The sequence below is a fragment of the Euprymna scolopes genome, chromosome 23 (genome assembly GCF_053919585.1).
Source record: "Euprymna scolopes isolate OS-2025 chromosome 23, ASM5391958v1, whole genome shotgun sequence".
NCBI lineage: Eukaryota > Metazoa > Mollusca > Cephalopoda > Sepiida > Sepiolidae > Euprymna > Euprymna scolopes.
The window spans coordinates 99088378-99100967 of NC_136504.1; the positions used below are offsets into that span (position 1 = coordinate 99088378).

The following is a 12590-nucleotide window of genomic DNA, read 5'->3' on the forward strand; positions in this document are numbered from 1 at the left end:
TAAGGACAAGAATATAAGAGGTCAGACACCGAAATACACCAGAGTAATAAAAAAGTATAGCTGGTAATAGCGATGACTTTTCAAAGTACTGTTATTAGGGGAATATAGGGGGCCTGGGGGCCAACATTTGATCTCTATATGAGATACATAGATATTCCAGTGTTCCATTATTATTTTTTTTTATTCACCTTCCTGACAAGATGAGTGTACATCTCTCTCTCTCTCTCTCTCTCTCTCTCTCTCTCTCTCTCTCTCTCTCTCTCTCTCTCAAATCTTACATTAAAAATTGGCAACAAAAAAAAAATGAATTCTGCTTAGAAAAACGTCAGAAGGTATAAGGTAAAACTCTATGAATAAGGTAAAGTAAAAGTGTTAACTCCATGAACAGGGCCCTCTTGATTTCTGAGAAATTCGGCTAAAGTAAAATTAAACAAAGAAAATAAAAATATATAAACAATGTTAGCACTGATCTATATATCTATAAAAGTGACAATGTGTGTGTGTTAAGGGCAAAATAAATTCACTGATTGATATAATAATTAAGTGATTGATTTTGTGCTACGAAACAGATACTGTCAAGAATTGTAAATGTCAACTGAATTAAAGGAATAAATTGTAAGATGGTCAATATCATGAACTTTGTGTGTGTGTGTGTGAGAGAGAGAGAGAGAGATAGTCAAATTGGTTTTCATTTTATAAGGTTACTCAAATAAAGTACAATTAAATCAACACTTAGCTTTGGTTTTCTCTTTTCTTTCAAAAGGTAGTTGCTTCGAAATAATTTTTCATTTTACAAAAACGTTGGTAATAGCGATGCCTTTTCAAAGTACTGTCTTTCTTTGAGAAAGAGTTTTGTTGACTTTTCTTGCTAAAAGAATTCTTTATATATATATATATATATATATATATATATATATATATATATATATATATATATATTGTGGGGTCTGTGTATGCGCCTGGTCCACAAAGTATGGAAATAAAAAATTTAAAAATTAAAAAAATACGTTTACAAGTGTTTTTGTTATAGATGTATATAAGAATACTTTAATAAGTATGTTTTAACTTAAATAGGGATGGTATAATAAAATTGTGGGGTCTGCGTTTGTGCCTGGCCTCCATACAATGGATATAGGAACAAACTTTAATAAAGACTTTTTATATCTACCTGCGTAAGTATACTTTGATCATCATGTTTCAGTTTGAAGAAATATGGTATAATAAAATTATGGAGTGTTCGTTCACGCTCGACCTCCATAGAATAGAAATATGTCACAAAGTTTAACAAGGTTTTTTTAATATAGATCCACAGAATATTGTGATAAGTGCTTCAGCGTGAACAGGTATGGTATAATAAATTATGGGGTTTATCTATTTTTACTTTCATCATATTTTTACTTTCATCATATTTTTACTTTCATCATGCCCCCAAACCGAAGCTATCTCTTTACAACCCTTCCTTTTCATAACCTATCATACTTTCATCAATCACAATCCATTTTCTGTAGGCTGTTTTTGAACCCAGTCAATGACGGGTACTTTTTCTAGTATATATATATATACATACATTATAATTCACAGAACGTGAGAGATGATATAATTATTTTCACAGTTAAACAACATCGCAGCTCACACAATCCATGAAAACCAACAAACAGAAAGTCTAAGACTCAAGTTTTGTCCTCATTTGCCCTCATCAGTTGAACACATCCAAACTCGGTTTTTGAAACCTGAATCTCTTATATGCAAGGTGAGTAACCTGCCACCTGAGCAACCACGCCACACACAACAAAGTCCTTTAGTCAGCAAATCAAGAAAGTCCGTTAGTCAACAAATTAGACAAATTAAGCAAACCGCGGTAAAATCCAACTATGGGATGTACCTACTTCGTTTGGGTACTTGTCTCACATACAAGAGATTCGGGTTTCTAATCGCGAGTTCAGATGTGTTCAACAGATGAGCCCAAATAAAGGTGAAACTCGAGTCTTGGACTTCCGGCTTTTTGTCTTTCATGGCTTGTGTAACATTGTTTGACTGTGGAAATAATTATATATAATTGCACTGATGATTCCCGAAAAGATGAATTTATTATAGTAATAATTATATACTATATATATATATATATATATATATATATATATATATATATATAGGCATCCACATACAGTACTGTTTCGCTGTTTCACAGCTCATCAGTGTGGCTAGACAAGCAACTACCTCAAGCCAGGATCAAAATCCGACCGCCCAGACGACAGTCGGAGCTTCTAACCATTGCGCTCTGCGACTGCTGTTATATATATATATATATATATCTGTTTATTATACAGACATTATTAGTTACATATGTGCATACATGTTTCAGTGGAATCCCAATTCAAGGATAACACTTCATCAGACCAAAAAAGAATCGATATTGAAACGGAATTCAATATCGATTCTAATAATGTTTGTATAATAAACAGACTGTATACCAGCTCTGTCTTGCATTGAGCACTCTTTAATAATCACGTTAGTTTCATCGGATTTACATCTAGGAAACCAATCGATACAACCAGTTTGTTTTATTTGTATTCCTTGTCAAATAATAAAAATTGTGTATATCTTCCTTATAGCTTTATATGGTTATTTTGAAAATTTGGAGCAAATTTTCACTATAAAGATTTTTTTTTTTTTTCTTTTTTTGTTTGTTTGTGTGTGTGTGTGTGTGTGTGTTACCCAATGAGAAAGAGATAGAGAAATACGAAAAAAAATTTTTTTTAACGAATTTGATATGTTTTTTTTGTTTTGTTATTCCTGTTTGAGTTCAGACGAAACATGGCTCATTTCTCACAGGAACCAGCATGTCTTACTGTTTTGTTTTATGTATTTCCTGCTTAGTTATTCAATCGATGGAGAAAATAAGTTGATGCATATTTTCAAAAATTCATAGGACAACTCGCCAAGCTCACCAATAAAAGGTGAACATCAGGTGTTGACTCAGGTAGACTTGTTGGCTTGTGTGCAGAAAACTGGTATGGTAACCTCTTAAAGTTCAATGTTGATTTATCTAGTTTTTTTATTTTTTTGGGGTTTTTTTTTTTTTTTTGGCTTTTTGTTTTCATTTTTTTGGCAATCAAAATACTATTGGTATTATTGTAGATTAACACCTCCTGTTAAATTACCCTCTTCCCCTCCTTCCAAAAAAATAAATAAATAAAAATAAGATGAGATTCGATTTCATTTTTAGGCGATTAGGTGTGAACACCCTGAAAAACTTGGAAGGAAAAAAAAAGCAGTTGATACTTAAGCAGAATACGAACCGTGCTATTTTTTTTTTTTTTTTTTTTTTTTTTTGATAGAATTTACAAGTTAAATTCAATATTTTACAGTATCTTTTTGTTAAATGAATTTACAGAACACTTAACAATGCTTCCACTCTCCCAATGTTAAGAATGGGTTTCTAAATAGCAACAGCCCATATTCTGCACAAATATTTTAGGATTTAGTTGTCACGGAAGATAAATTCTGTGCATCTTTTGGGGAAGAAGTTTTTATTCTTTTTTAGGTCATTATGTGTAGCTTATGACTTTGCCACTCGGATCTACAGCCAGTGGTAAAAAGATTTAATTAACTGCCCTAAAAAGGTAGAATAGTACAGAAATGGAGGATCATTTTACAACGTAAATATGCCTGACTAACTCAACAACAAACTAAATCCATTCTATTCACTGCAGATGTCCTTAGATGCAGGAGGTCTTTCTACTGTAATAGCTTCTTCTTCTCGAACTGCTAGCCTTTGGAATTTCCTGCCTGTTCCCTGTTTTACTGGCTGTACATACATGCAGAAATTTAAATATAATGCAAACAAATATCTCTCTGGTGAACTCCTCACTTAGGATGCTCCTTATAAATCTGTCCCCTAATCCACAATAATTCCTTACATCTCAGTGTCAGTGTCTCTTGTTTGGAATGAATAAAAAAAAAAAGAAAAAAGATTTTTAAGACATTCTATAATGTATACGGCATAATTATGTTGACACATCAGTTCTTATTAGATCACTTAAGTTAAGCAACGTTGAGTCTTGCCAGTACTAGATGAGTGACCATTTGTGAATACTAGGCACTGTATGTATTCTAATGAGTGAGTATATATTCGGAAGAAGATAAACGGTCCCTAACCCTAACCCTCCTCACACAATCCATAGTTTAAAAGAAATTCTCCACTAAAACAGAGAATATCGTATTAGCTCCAAGAAAGCAGGATTAAACACGAAAGGCTACCACTTAAAAGTTCACTATAGTTTGCATACCTACTTGTATGGCTACTGGAGAGAACTTTAAAGCCTATTAAACACTATCCTCGAATATTTAATGTTTCTCTGTACAGGAGTTTGTCAGGACAACCTGGCATGAGAATACTTTTTCTACAAGTAAATCCTGACTAAATATTCAAAATCACATAGTCTGCATGGCCTAAATAAGATCTCCTCGGTATAGCTAACCAATACTAGATTTTTACAAGGAAAGGTGCACCTCAAGTAACAGCACCAAGCTGGAAACTCCATCAGACAAAGGGAAATCCAGTAAGACCAAGAGATCACAAGAAAAATATATTGTAGCAGAAGAAATTGCAACAAACATAAGCAGGAGTAAATTCTCACGGCTGAAAAATTTTGAATAGATTTTCTCCCTGGCTTGTCCAATCAGAAGCCAGGCTCTCAGTCACGTGACCGAGTTTATAAAAGATTAAACCGGCACAACACTTTTTCTCTTTCTTCCCAGATCATGGACTGACAACAACTCCAAATGGAACGGACCTGTCACCCTCAACTTCTCTCTTTGGACTCAACAGAACTCGCCCAGCCTTCGGGTTCGGGGTTTGACTCCAACATGAATAAAAATAAGCCAACATGGCTATCTCCACACATGGATTTCAATGTGATACACATATGAACTCTCTTTCTCATCCTAAAGTACTGTCTCCTATCTTTCGTGACACATATTTCCACTACTACTTCAAAAGGCCTGTATAATGAACAACGTTTCTGCACACAAACTCTTCATTTTACTAACCCTTTCTTTAAACAAACCTACTAACAAAGATAATCAATAAAGCTATTTTTAAATGTTAGAATGAGACATCTTGTCTTTTATTTCTACAACTAGCAGTTCAGCCCGGTTTTACTTGGGCCCTATGTACTGTTCATAATTTATGTGCATATATATATATATATATATATATATATATATATAAAAGTTTGACTCATGTTCAGGTAACCTACATCTAAAATTTCAAGTGTTTAGAGCCAAAATTGGCGGAGGAGTTTGGTAGAATCTGAAAAGGTCAACTCTTTCAACTTTGACCTCTTGGCAGCCAAATTTTCTCCTCAAAACTGATTAAAAAGTTTGCTGCATGTCTGAATACTCTTTATGCAAAATTTCAAATGTTTAGACCCAAAATTGGCTGAATAGTTTGTTAGAGACTGCAAAGACTAAATCTTTTAAACTTTGACCCCTTGGCAGCTCAAATTTTCGACCCAAATCGATTAAAGAATTTGCCCTATCTCTGAATACCTTTTATGTAAAATTTCAAATGTTTAAAGCAGAAATTAGCTGAGTAATTTGGTAGAAACCGCAGAGGTTAAATTAAAAAAAAATTTTACCCCCTTAACTTTTATTGTTTTGGGCTCAAATCAAATTATAAAGTTTGATCCATGTCCAAGGAACCTACATCTAAAATTTCAAGTGTTTAGACCCAAAATTGGCGGAGGAGTTTGGTAGAGTTCTCAAAGGACAAATTGTTGAACTTTGACCCCTTGACAGCCAAATTTCTGGCCGAAAACAGTTTAAAAGGATTTTCCCAAATCTCAATACTTTTTGTGTCAAATCTCAGTCTCTAGACTTAAAATTGACAGAGTTATTTGGTAGGAAAATGTACACACACACACACACACACACACACACACACACACACACACACAGACAATTTCACTTTTATTGATATACTAGCAGTTCAGCCCGGCTTTGCTCGGGCCCTACGTACTGTTCATAACTTTATGTGCATATGTATATATTAAAAAGTGTGAATATGTACGATAATGCCTTTCTATATAATAGTCTTCATTAACTACCATAGAGAGCAGACGTTACCTATTCTGTATCTAGCAATTTAATGAAAAAGAAGGGGGGTTTGCTTTATTATACACATAGATTCGAAAAAGTTGTCAAAAAACAAATATATAACAAATAAATGTTATCACAGACAAGATAAGTTAATTTTCTACCTAACTAGATAAGTTCTTAGTATTTTTATTTAATGTAAAGTGTTTATTCGGTTCACAAAATCATAGTGTTTATCGATATATTTGAAAAAGACAAATGGCGGCGAGCTCGCTGTTGAATACATTAAGTTTGGGAAAATAAGTTCAAATTTAAAAACTATACAAAACTCACTCAATATATGTTAACGTAACATAGGCTGACATATATTGAGTGTGTTTCTAACATTATTTTGTAATACAAACCCTTAAATTTTTATGGTATATTTTTGTATGTTTTACTATACACGGATTCTAAAAACTATACTAAATAATAAATATGTTACATTAAATAAAAACATTAAAACATATCCAGTTAGGTAGAAAAGTAACTTATCTTGCCTTTGATAACATTTATTTGTTATATATTTGTTTTTTGACAACTTTTTCGAATCTGTGTACAGTAATATAAACACAAAATTTAATTTAACTTGAAAATAATATTTAAAATACAGATGCATACATTGCACAAGCACCCTTATTAATATCATAATAATAATAAAAAAAAAAACTGGTGTAGATGACATCGACTGGCGCCACACCACACCAACTAGTTGTGAAGGGTCAGGAAGGATGGAAAGACAGAGGTGGGAGAATACTAACCAAATCTCCATTGGAAAGGTACAGTTCAAATCTGGTACCTTGGGGAGGCATTTTGTCACCCGAACCCCAGGAAACACCAATGGCCAATGCCAACAAGAAATCAATGACAACGGCTGTTGCGATAACATGCAATCATCTGCACGGGTGGTCAAGAAGTGGAGAACACTGGAAATCTGGGGAGACTTATTGTCACTCGGTCTCCAGGGAACACCACAGGTTACTGCCAGCGAGCAATTACTGATGATGGCCTCTGAGACAACTCCTAATGAGTAAAATAATAATAATAATAATAATAATAATAATGTCCCTTCCCCAAATTCACTACAACCCTGATTTAATATCAGAGACGTTTACTATATTTTCTTAGTTTTTAACCAATGTTCACAGTATGGTATGATTGTCTTTTAGTAGTTATGTGAACTTCATTTGCGTATTCATGTATTCTGCACTGATATGAAGATGAAGACTATAGTGGAGTATAGGATTCCTAACCATATAACTGATGAAAATACGTTACACATTTTGATGAAAAACATGGGGAAAAAATGGACATAGAAGAACAGAAAAACCAAAACTTTAAATATAATTTCTGTACTTAAAGTAATCTTGTGGGGAAAATCCAGCTTCCCAATAAGGGGTATTCTGGATAGGAACAAAAATAATGTCAGTCATGAAATATTTCTCCTCCACCGACCAAGGACAGAAAAGGTGAAGTGTAACATCAAAACAGATACTACACTGTGATCTTGTTCCGAAGGCCAAGAAATGTTTGTGTTTAATGTTTCTTTAATTGTTTGTTCCCTAAATTCATAATTCAGTTTTTATCATTATTAGATTGTATATTGCTTTAAAATTACGTAATTTTACATAGATAATATTTATATTTTATATTGAATAAAGTTCAGTTTCATTATTAATCGAATTTGGTTCTTTTATTTTCTTTTTTAACATGTTTTAAAACTTTTTAAAAATGCCCTCATATAGTATCGATAGTGATAGTGTGACAAATCTTACCTACATTGCCTACAGGCATTTTTCAGTTAACAGGCCTTCTATATCTCGGTGGTCGTGAGGGTACACACACAGATAGAAAGACACACACACACACACACACAGAGACATTTTCACTTTTATAGATATAGCAGTTCAGTCCAGCCTTGCTCGGGCCATACGTACTGTTCATAACTTTATATGCATATATATATATATATATATATATATATATATATATATATATATATATATATATATATACAGGGTGGGCCAAAATAAGGGTCCTATCTTTAAATTTGAATAACTTCCACAAAATAAAAGTTAAACTCACCAAACTTTATGTGTGTGTAGACTGACCCTTCAGAGATTTTTTTTAAATAAACAAAACAAATTTTGGCCGAAAAACTCTTCTTAAAACTTACATAAATTCATGAATTTTTAAAAATAAGACCCTTATTTTGGCCCACCCTGTATATATTAAAAAATTTCACTCATGTCCAGGTAACCTACATCTAAAATTTCAAGTGTTTAGATCCAAAATTGATGGAGGAGTTTAGCAGAGTTTGCAAAGGTGAACTCTGTAAACATTGACCTCTTGCCAGCCAAATTTTCCCCAAAAAACTGATTAAAAAGCTTGCTGCATATCTGAATACATTTTATGTAAAATTGTAACTGTTTAGCCCCAAAATTGGCTAAATAGTTTGCTAGAGACCGCAAAGGTCAAATCTTTTGACCTTTGACCCCTTGGTAGCCAAATTTTCGTTTTATTGTTTTGGGCTCAAACTAAGTTAAAAAGTTTGATCCATGTCCAAGGAACCTACATTTTTTTTTTTACATGGTAGTCACCACTTATCAAGGCCCGGAAGCCACTCAGGGGATAAGGGTTATTACGTGCACAGTAATCAATGGAATAATATCGTAGTAATCGTTAGTAATCGAGATTTGATAAACTGTCTTACTTAAGCAGACAGTTCATTAGGAATTTGTTTATAGTGGGCTTGAAGACATCCAAGTTGCAATCAGGTGGGAAACAGGCAAAAGGAAAAGAGTTCCACAGGCGTGCACTTCTAAGAAAGAAGCTTTGTTCATGGAATCTACGTTTTGATTTAAGCGCAGATAAAGAATGGGGAAAATTATTGACAGTGGTGTCAGCCAGACAGGTGTTTATCGTGAAAGATTGATGAGGGGGAACCAGAGATTGAAGCTCAGACGAGCACTGGCCATGGAAATAACGATAAAACAAAGACAGTCTCTTCTGTGGGAGAGAGGTTGCAGGGAAGAAAAAAGGGCATCCCCCACTAAGCCACAAAGTATATTTTGTAATCTGTCAAGGCAGGATAGGCTGTTTTTAGCAGCTCCTGCCCAGATATGGCAGCAGTACTCCATCCTTGGACGTACTTGGCTTTTATATAGATAGAGAATTGCATCGGCAGTGAGATATCTTCTGGAGCGGTAGAAGGATCCTACTATTTTTCCAGCGACTTTGGCAACAGACTTGATGTACATGTTTCATTTCGGGTCAGGAGTAAAGATCAATCCTAGAAGCTTATCAAAACATGGAGCTTCCCCTAGATGAGAGCCATCCATTTCAATTGATGCCAGATGGGGATCAGAGTGTTGATGATGTAAAGATAGGAGCTTGGTTTTAGATGCATTAAAAGTAACCAGCCACCTCTTTGCTCACTGTACCACATGCTCAGGATCAGAAGAGAGAGAATCAGAGAGAATTTGTTCATTTACGGCCTTTGGTGTGTTGCTATAGATGGCCGTGTTATCAGCATAGATGCCAACGAATGATCTAAGTATGTGTCTAAAATTTCATGTGTTTACACTCAAAATTGGTGGAGGAGTTTTGTAGAGTTTTTAAAGGTCAAATCATTGAACTTTGACCCCTTGACAGCCAAATTTCTGGTCGAAAACCGATTAAAAAGATTTTCCCAAATCTCAATATCCCTTATGTCAAATCTCGAGTCTGTAGACTGAAAATTGACAGAGTTATTTGGTAGGGAAATATACACACACAGACAATTTCACTTTTATATATATACTAGCAGTTCAGCCCAGCTTTGATCGGGCCCTGTGTACTGTTCATAACTTGCCCTACGTGTGAATAAACTTTATGTCAGATTTCAAAGGTTTAGACCAGAATTTGTCTGAATAATTTCGTAGAGACTGCAGAGGTAAATTTTTTTTAACTTTGACCCCAGTTTTGACCCCTTAACAATTATTATTTTGGTCTCAAATCAAAATACAAAGTTTTACCCATGTCCAACTTACCAACATTTAAAATTTTAAATCGGCAGAGGAATTTGGTAGAATCTGAAAAGGTCAACTCTTTCAACTTTGACCTTTTAGCAGCCAAATTCTCACCCCAAAACTGATTAAAATGCTTGCCACATGTCTGAATACCCGTTATGTATTAATTTCAAATATTTAGACCCAAAATTAGCTGAGTAGTTTGTTAGAGACCGCAAAAGCCAAATCTTTTGAACTTTGACCCCTTGGTAACTCAAATTTTCGACCCAAACCGATTAAAAAGCTTGCCTTATCTCTGAATACCCCTTATGTAAAATTTCAAATGTTTAGACCAAACATTGGCTGAATAATTTGGTAAACAACTTTGACCCAAATTTTGACCCTTTAACATTTATTACTTACAAAGATAATCAATAAAGCTGTTTTTAAATGTTAGAATGAGACTTCTTGTCTTTTATTTCTGCAACTAGTAGTTCAGCCCGGCTTTGCTCAGCCCTATGTACCGTTCATAACTTTATATATATATATATATATATATATATATATATATATATATATATATATATATATATATATTAAAAAGGTCGACTCATGTCCAGGTAACCTACATCTAAAATTTCAAGTGTTTAGACTCAGAATTGGCAGAGGAGTTTGGTAGAGTCTGCAAAGGTCAACACTTTCAACTGACCTCTTAGCAGACAAATTTTTGCTCAAAAACTGATTAAAAAGCTTGCTGCATGTCTGAATACTCTTTATGTAAAATTTCCAAAATTGGCTGAGATCACAAAGATCAAATCATTGAACTTTAGCCCTTTGGCATCAAAATTTCTGCCCGAAAACAGATTAAATAGATTTTCTCAAATATCAATACCCCTTATGTCAAATCTCGAGTCTGTAGACCGAAAATTGACAGAGTAGTTTAGTAGGAAAATGTACACACACACACAAACACAGACACACACACATTTTCACTTTTATAGATATACTAACAGTTCATCCTGGCTTTGCTCAAGCCCTATGTACTGTTCATAACTTTATGTGCATATGTATCTATTAAAAAGTGTGAATATGTACAGTAATGCCTTTCTATATAATAGGCTTCATTAACTGCCATAGAGAAAAGTTGGTAGAGACAGCGAATGTCAATTTTTTTTTTTAACTTTGACCCCAATTTTGACCCTTTAACATTTATTGTTTTGGGCTCAAATGAAATTAATGTTTGACCTCTGTCCAAGTAACCTACATCTAAAATTTCAAGTGTTTAGACCCAAACTTGGCAGAGAAGTTTGGTAGAGTCTGCAAAAGTACACTCTGTAAACTTTGACCTCTTACTAGCCAACTTTTCGACCCAAAACTGATTAAAAAGCTTGCTGCATGTCTGAATACCCTTTATGTAAAATTTTAAATGTTTAGACCCAAAATTAGCTTAATAGTTTACTAGATACTGCAAAGGGAATTTTTTTTTAACTTTGACCCCTTGGAAGCCAAATTTTCAGAAAAAAAAAAAAAACGATTATAAAGCTTGCCCTATGTCTGAATATACTTTATGTAAAATTTCAAATGTTTAGACCAATAATTGGCTGAGTAATTTGGTAGAGACTGCAGGAGTCAATTTTTTTTAATTTTGGCCCAAATTATGATCCCTTAGCATTCGTTTTGGGCCCAAAACAAATTATAAAGTTAAATCAATGTCCAAGGAACCTATATCTAAAATTTCAAGTGTTTAGATCCAAAATTGGCGGAGGAGTTTGGTAGAGTTCTCAAAGGTCAAATCGTTGAACTTTGGCCCATTTGACAGCCAAATTTCTGGCTGAAAACCGATTAAAAAGATTTTCCCAAACCTCATTACCTCTTATGTCAAATCTCGAGTCTGTAGACTGAAAATTGACAAAGTTATTTCATAAGAAGTGTACACAGACAGACACAGACACACACAGACATTTTCACTTTGATAGATAGATAGATAGATAGATAGATATAACTTATTTAAATGGTCAATTGAGGAGAGGAAAATTATATTCCCAACTTCTTTACTAACTCAGTGTTTGAAAAGTTAAGAATTTTCATGGAATATTCGAATATCTATGTATCTCAAATAGAGATCAAGTGTTAGCCCCATGAAAGGGTCCCTTGATTTCTGAGAACTACAACTGAAGTAAAATAAAACTATATGAAGGGCTTGTCCAAAAAAAAATTCAAAGAATATGTAATCTATATCACATCAATAAAGTATTCAGGAGTTATTCAACTCTCCGGAAACATCTTGTGTGATCCAAGCCTTTTACAGAAAAAAATCATGTCTAAGAACTGTGTGCATGAGAGTCCATGTAAATGTGGAAACTATACAAAGGTGAAACATGTCACTCACTAAAAGATTAGAAGAACACTGGGAAGCCGTAATACATGGATGGATTGAAAAGTCATGCATGGATGACCATATAT

At 33.8% G+C, this 12590-nt stretch overlaps 1 protein-coding gene and 1 long non-coding RNA gene across 2 annotated transcripts in view; one reads left to right on the forward strand and one right to left on the reverse strand.

Annotated features, from left to right (window-relative positions):
* The window catches only part of LOC145246059 (uncharacterized), an 80851-nt gene extending 75747 nt beyond the window's left edge, over nt 1-5104 (forward strand). The window contains exon 3 of the long non-coding RNA XR_013863070.1: nt 4762-5104. This is a non-coding gene — a long non-coding RNA (uncharacterized LOC145246059). The remainder of the gene's footprint in view (nt 1-4761) is intronic.
* Nucleotides 1-12590, reverse strand: part of LOC145246058 (rho-related BTB domain-containing protein 1-like) — a 160268-nt gene that overhangs the window by 105741 nt on the left and 41937 nt on the right. The window lies entirely within an intron of this gene.